Source organism: Pteronotus mesoamericanus, unplaced genomic scaffold (genome assembly GCF_021234165.1).
Source record: "Pteronotus mesoamericanus isolate MK-2021 breed Mesoamerican mustached bat unplaced genomic scaffold, CSHL_Meso_final contig_166, whole genome shotgun sequence".
Taxonomy (NCBI): Eukaryota; Metazoa; Chordata; class Mammalia; order Chiroptera; family Mormoopidae; genus Pteronotus; species Pteronotus mesoamericanus.
Genome location: NW_026555066.1, coordinates 363,040 through 369,977, shown reverse-complemented (window position 1 = coordinate 369,977; position 6,938 = coordinate 363,040). Strand labels below are relative to the sequence as shown.

At 48.2% G+C, this 6,938-nt stretch overlaps 1 pseudogene; it reads right to left on the bottom strand.

Annotated features, from left to right (window-relative positions):
• Positions 1-487: 487 nt before the first annotated feature.
• Positions 488-1,666, bottom strand: LOC129064572 (TIP41-like protein; annotated as a pseudogene).
• Positions 1,667-6,938: the final 5,272 nt, after the last annotated feature.

The window sequence follows — 6,938 nt, the reverse complement described above, 5'->3', positions numbered from 1 at the left end:
TAGGGATGATGCAAGAGCATTGCATTTATTGTGCATTTTATTTCTATTATTATTACATTGTAATATATACTGAAATAATTATGCAACTGACGATAATATCAAATCAGTGGGAGCCCAGAGCTTGTTTTCGTGCAACTAGACAGTCTCATCTGGGGGTAATAGGAGACAGTGACACCCGAAGTGTGTTGCTTATGTCCAGTCTACTCCATAATCTCGTTTTGGTTGCTGTCTCTCCAGAAAACCCCGCTTCACAAAGATAGGACGTTGGAAATGGAGCAGGCTTTTCGGTGCTTTTGTGGCAATCTCAGGGTATTCTGCCTTGACTTTATTTTTTTATTTTTTGCCTGCAACAATCTTTTATTTTTTTTCCTTTAAGGCTACTGAAAATCCGCACATAGACAAGGCAATTAATTATCATAATAAAAATACCCCCGTCCACATACCCGTCTCCACCAGATTCCACAATGAGCAAGTGGTACGTCACATTCTATTCCACAGAAGCGTTTTCTTGTGAGCCTGTGGGGTTATGATAAATTCTTTCTGGAAATATTAGCTTCTCACAAACTGCCTCCTTGATCGGTAAATGCTGTGCTACTTTATTGGGCTCCGTGAAGAAGGAAGGTGGAACATGCGTTAAATTAGCAATTTTGCTCTCATGATGTATATTCTCATAATATGTAGATCTTGTCGGCCTCGTGGTATAAAGTCTTGTGTCACTCATTCTCATAAGCACTCCATCAATTCTCAAAAAAAAAAAAAAAAAAGCAACAGCAGGAAAGACCTGGAAAACATTTTTCTAATTTTCCCATTTAGACTTGAAACTCCATGATCATGACGTTCATCCTCAGATAAGAGAACGTCTTCAAAAAACTTAATCTGTTCTTCAAAAAACTTAATCTGTTCTCTGGCTTTCAATTTCTCTGTATCTCAGTATCTAAAGGTAGGTATAATCTTTAACTTGAGTGATTCTCTAAGTAATGTTCCCTTATAATCTGTTGTACAGGTCCAACCGTATGGTTTAATAACCTCCTTGGAGTGCTCACCCTCCACCCTGCTTTCCTGCCACTCTTGCACACAGGCTACTTTGAGTATTCCTTGGTAGTAGTTTACACATCTTAAAGCATCTGTAGTATTGAACTCGATCCAAAAAGGAATAGTGCTGGATTCTTAAAACGTTGTCTCCAAACATCATTTCAGAGAGGGATGACATATGCAATTCATCAGCTAACTTCTCCATGTCCACCATCTTCATGATGTGGGTCTTGGTAGCTGCCAGCTTCCAGGGAAGCCATGGATCATCCTGGCCGAGGTGGGGCCTGTGTGGGCTGCGCGGGATGGGCTGGAGCTGCGGTTGCAGCAGACACCTACAACCGCCTGCGGGCCAGGCTCCCCGCCCCCTCCTGCCTTGACTTGAATCTGCTCACTTCCTGCTGTGCAGCAGGGTTCCTAACAGGCCCCGGACTAATACCAGTTTGCGGTTCGGGGGTTGGGGACCCCTGTTTTACTGGGTTTCTCTAACGTGGTGTCTTACAAAGCACAGCAGAGTTTGTGGTCAAAAGGGTTTGGCCTCTGGAGCCAGGTTCTCAGAGTTTGAAGTCTGCTTTGCTCCTTACTAGTTACGTGACCGCAGAAAGTGGCTTAACTTTTCAGTACTCACTTTCTTCATCTGTAAACCTGGGAGGATTGTCATCACAGGGTTGTGGTGAGGATTAACAGAATAAATACACTCTCAACAGAGCCTGACATGTCACCCTTCAGTGTTAAGTGGTGTGATTGAGCCTCAGGATCCTCACTCAAAAGAAGCATGAGGCTTTAGGGTCCCTGAAGCCTCTCTAAGGTTGCCCCTGCAGCTGGAGCAGCCAATGGCTCCCTTCCCTTTCTTTCTTTTTTGAAAAAATTTTATAGTTGGCATACAATAGTATATTAGTTTCAGGTGTACAACGTAGTGATCCCACATTTATATGCCTTACTATGTGGTCCCCACACTAAGTCTAGTAACCATCTGTCACCAGGCAATGTTATCACAATACTATTGACTATATTCTCTGTGCTGTACATAACATCCCCGTGGCTTAGTTATTTTATAATGGAAAATTTGTATCTCTTATTCCCCTTCACCTTTTTCACCTATCTACCCCATACCCCCGGCTCTGGCAACCAGTTTGTTCTGTTTCCAAGAATCTATTTTTGTTTTGTTTGTTCATTTGTTTTATTTTTTAGATTCCCCATATAGGTGATATAATAAGGTATCTGTCTTTCTCTGTCTGACTTATTTCACTTAGTATAATACCCTCTAGGCCCATCGGTGTTGCCTCTTTTATTGCTGGAGTCTGGGGTCAGAGTTTTAACCCAGTTTCACACTGGATGGCGGCTTCGCTTCCTGATAGGCGGCCTGAAGTCACTCTTCACAGCACTTGCCAGGCCCATCTGGGGTCTTCCTTCCACACCCATGAGGAAAACAAAGGTTCTTTCAGGCTACAGCGGCAGCTCCACACAGGATTTCAACCCCACCCTGCCCCAACCCACGGGACCCCCTTTTTGACTCAGAGGCTCCCAGAGTGTGGGGTGGGCTCCCAGAACTGACTGGAAAAGTGGGTGTAGGGTGCAGCACGGTTACTGTCCAAGTCTGCCCCCCTTTGAGGGGGATGATCTGGGGAGCGACTGGACCTCAGATTGAGTCCCTTCTAGGACATGGAGATGTGAGGGGGGTTTCCTCCGGGACTAACACACCCACTCCCTTCTGTCTTCAGGTTTTCAGTTTCCCCAAAGGACAGCAAACTATGATCCAGTCAAAAGGAGCAGTCACAGCTGCCCGTCTACTTCTAAGGACGCTGCACCCACTTAAAACTTCCCTGGCGGCCTCACTTACCCTCCTCCTCCAGGGGACTCCACGACGCCCCTGGTAACAAGAGGGGAGCGGCACGCGCATGCGTGGGCACCATTTCCACCAAGGACTGGCCAACTCCGCCCGAAGGCCTGGTGGGGGCGGAGGGTGCATGCGCAGATGCCACGCACCACTCCCGCAGGAAAGACGCGGCGAGGGCGGGGTGGTGCCAAGCCGAATTTGTGCACCTCGGCCCCACCCTCCCGCCGTCGCCCCCTTTCTGTCCCTGGGTCTCGTGTTCCCACATTCAGGACTACAGGACAGCCCCGTATTGGAGTCTTAGAGTGAATCCTTCCGTTTCCCCTGGCAGTCCCTCTAATAAAGAAAATGAATGTGTGAATGACAAGCAGAGTGAATCTAAGGTGCTTTGCCTAGAGTTGGTGCAGCCGGTACACGGACTGCCATCAAATCCTTGGTTTCAGACCGGATGTCTTTTCTTCCCCATCTGGAAGTGACAGAAGTAAAAGAGGAGCTTGTCTCCTGCCCCAAACCCTCCGCCAGACACTTTGGGTTCCATCAAGCCCTTTGAGGACCAGAGCCACCTTAGAGCTCCTACTGATGACAGATCAGGGACTCCGCACTATGCTCCACATTCCCGCCACTAGGACAGTCTCACGTGGCGCAAAGTGGCCTAGGGTGGAGCGCACAGCACTAAGACGGCGGACATAATACGCTCAAATAAAGCGAGTATTCATCCCTACTTCAAGGCGGAGAAACCCGAGGCTGGGAGACCAATACGACGTGACCCTGGTGCCACAGCCACTCATTCAGTGGATCCGTGATCAAGACTTACTACAAACACTGCCTCTAAAGCCTCGCACCGGGCCCTGACTGGGTGGGTCAGTAGGTTGGAGCATCCTCCCGCGCACCAAAAAGTTGCAGGTGGATCCTGGTCACGGCTCACAGTTAAGTTGCTGGTTGCCTCCCTAGTCGGGCTGCTTTCGCTTTCTGGAGGCAACCGATCGAAGTTTCTCGATTTTTCTCTCCCACATCGATGTTTCTATCTCTCTTTCTTCCTCCCCCTCTCTCTAAAAATCAATAAACATGTTTTTGGGTGAGGATTTTTTAAAAACTTTTTAAAAAATAAAGCCTCACACTCGAATGGGTACCCCACCCCCATCTCGCGCCCTGCCCCCAACTTCTGGGTGTTGAGAGATCACATTGGTGGGGGTTTCACTGGCAGCTGCCGCCCCGCCCAGGCTGACTCATCTGCCCCTCACCCCCGCCCTCCGTTTATTCTGTTCCAAGTCTTTACCCACTCAACCCGGGGCGGGAGCCGACGGGATCTTCAGAATCTCTCCCTGGTCCTCCGGATTTGGGGGACCGAGGGAGTGGTGGGAGAAACGAGTCTAACCGTGAGGGTTGAAGAGCTCGGAGCCTTAAAAAGAAGGCCCCGGTGTCCTGCCGGGAGAAGAATGGTTCCGCCCTCATTGCCAGAGCCTCGCTCCTCCGGCTCCAGCCCCCTGCCTGCAGCGGCTGTCACTCCTCGCTCTGGTGCCAGCTGACTCCTGCTTCCTCGCCTTCATTCCTACCCGCTCGCTTGCCTGCTTTGCTCGGGCTGTCCACATCCACTTCTCTTCCTCCCCCACAGCCTCCCTGGCTCTGGGCCTCTCTTCCTTCTTCTACCTCCATATTGCCAAGATACCATCGTCTCCATCCATTTCCTTCTCCCCCTTCAAAAACAAACAAACGCCGCCCCCCCCCGCCAGTCCTATAATGGCTTCATTAAGCCTGCAAATGACTGACTCCCAGGTTTCTAGCTCTCCTGCTGGGTGGATGTGTAAACAATGAGGTAATTCTTTTAAGACTGTGAAGGCAAAGGGGATACAACTGGAACTGACACTGAACTGACCACAATACTTACTGATTCCACCAAATGACGCAGGTTTATTGCGATGTCACACATATGCATTCATTCACTCAGCAAACACTGCCATCTGTTCTGCCCAGGGCGCTGTATGGCGTACCAGGGATACAGAGATCAGAACAGACCCCTGATCTCTCAGGAGGTAAGTGTTGGTTCAGAGGTGGGCATGCAGAGCTGCAGCAGTCCGGGGGGGCATCTCACAGTCCCCAGGATTATCTGTGGGGTAGGGTTGCCAGGTTTATTTTAGCAAATAAAAATACAGGATGCTCACTTGGATATGAATTCAGATAAATAACTAATGATTTTGGTTAATAACAAATAATTTTCATAATAGTAGGTCCCAAATAGTGCATGTGAGGCACTCATACTGAAAATTATTTGTTGTTGACCTGAAATTCAAATTCAATTACTGAGCATCCTATATCTCATCTGGCAGCTTTACTGTGCGTTGTGGCTGTTATACAGCTATACAGGCCTAACTCAGGAGAGTCAGCAGCTGTGGACTGTGGAGGGCCCTACGAGTGAAGGGGGGCCACTGAAAGGGTTTAAAGCGAGGAGAGTAACATAATAAAACTTGAGTTTTAGGAAAGGGGGTTCTGCTGGCATCTTGGAGGGTCCTTTTAAGAAGGACAACAGTGGGATTTGACAGATACAATACTACAAGAGATTTTTGGATGGTGATAATGAGAAGATAGGAGAGAGGAAGTGCCAGATTCAAGAAGTATGTAGACTTAAGCCAACAGGATTTGGCAATCGATTAGATACCCTGGAAAGAGCATTTGCCCCAGGGTCTGGCTTTGGAGTCTATAAAGGTAGTATTGCTACCAACTGAGATAGAGCAAGTTTAGGGGGCAATGGTTGAGTTTCATTTAAGACGTCTTGGAGGTGCCTGAGAGCCATCTGGTGTAGAGAGCTAGCAAATGATTGGCTATCTTATTCTGAAGTTCATTGGAGAGGTGAGCTGGAGATAGAGATTGGGAAATCCTCAACAGAGGGACAGTATTGAAACCAGGAGATTAATGAGCTCCCCAGTGAGGGGGCAGAAGGAAAGAAACCCAGGGAGGAGACCAAAAAGGGACAGTCAGGGAAATAGGAGAAATCAGGAAAGTGAGGCGTCATGGAAGCCAACGGGTGTTTCTAGGAGGAGGAAGTGATCGACCATGTCAAACACAGCTAGAAAGCTCTGATTACACATTGATTTGGGCAATGCTAAAGTCACCATGACCTTAGGCTGGTATCACAAAGGCTCATTCACCTGTCAGCCCCATTAATTCACATGGTAAACACTCAGCTAGCACGTGTCCTCAGCACACTCTCAGAGGCTCACCACAGTCATTCTCACGTCCCGCACATTGCTTCAGGGCTTCCATTCATTCGAATTGTGCCCCAACTCACTTGGAAATTACAGGCGCGTATTTGGATCCTCTCCGTATTCATCATTTGAGATCCTTTATAGTTGCCAATGCTGCCTCAGAGCCAGCCAGAACCAGTGCAACTTTGTCTTTGGAGGGGAAACTGCCGGCCCCCACAAGGGTTGAACAGTTTATCTTGTATTAATAGTTTTTATCTCTCAGGAATAAGGACCTGTGCTTCTCTCATCTCCTGGTACGGCTAATACCCTTTGGGATTGTGAGGCAATGCTGAATGTTGCTGGTTCTGGTGTCCCTGACATGCCCCTTTGCTCACCTCTGACCCTCAAGCACCTAAACTGATGAACATCCGTTGTGTTCAAACGTTGAGTTCAATCTGTTCCCTATTTTCTACTGATCTTGAGACAGAGGTGCACATAGTGCAGACAGGGGATGCTCAATGGAACAAATCCCCAGGGAAGTGGAAGGGGCTGGGCCCCAGAGCCCAGTGGGAAGAGTGAGCGCCAAACAAGACCTCTCTTCTCTGAGACCCAAGGAAAGGAGAGTGTGGCCTAGAGAGAATGTTGGAGGTGACAAGAGAGGAAGCATTCACCTAGTGGCCTCCATCTGCTCTAAACACAGAAGTTCTTAACCAAGGGTACACAGCCCCTTTGGAGTCTGTAGAGAGAATTTAAGGAGCCCATGGACTCCTTTAATTGGATGGGGAGGGGCAGGAAATTACATCTTTATTTTCACTATCACTAACAGAAATGTAGCATGTCCTTCTAGGGTATGTAGGTAATGAGCTAAAGTAGTGTAGCAGCACCTGTGGCTTTGT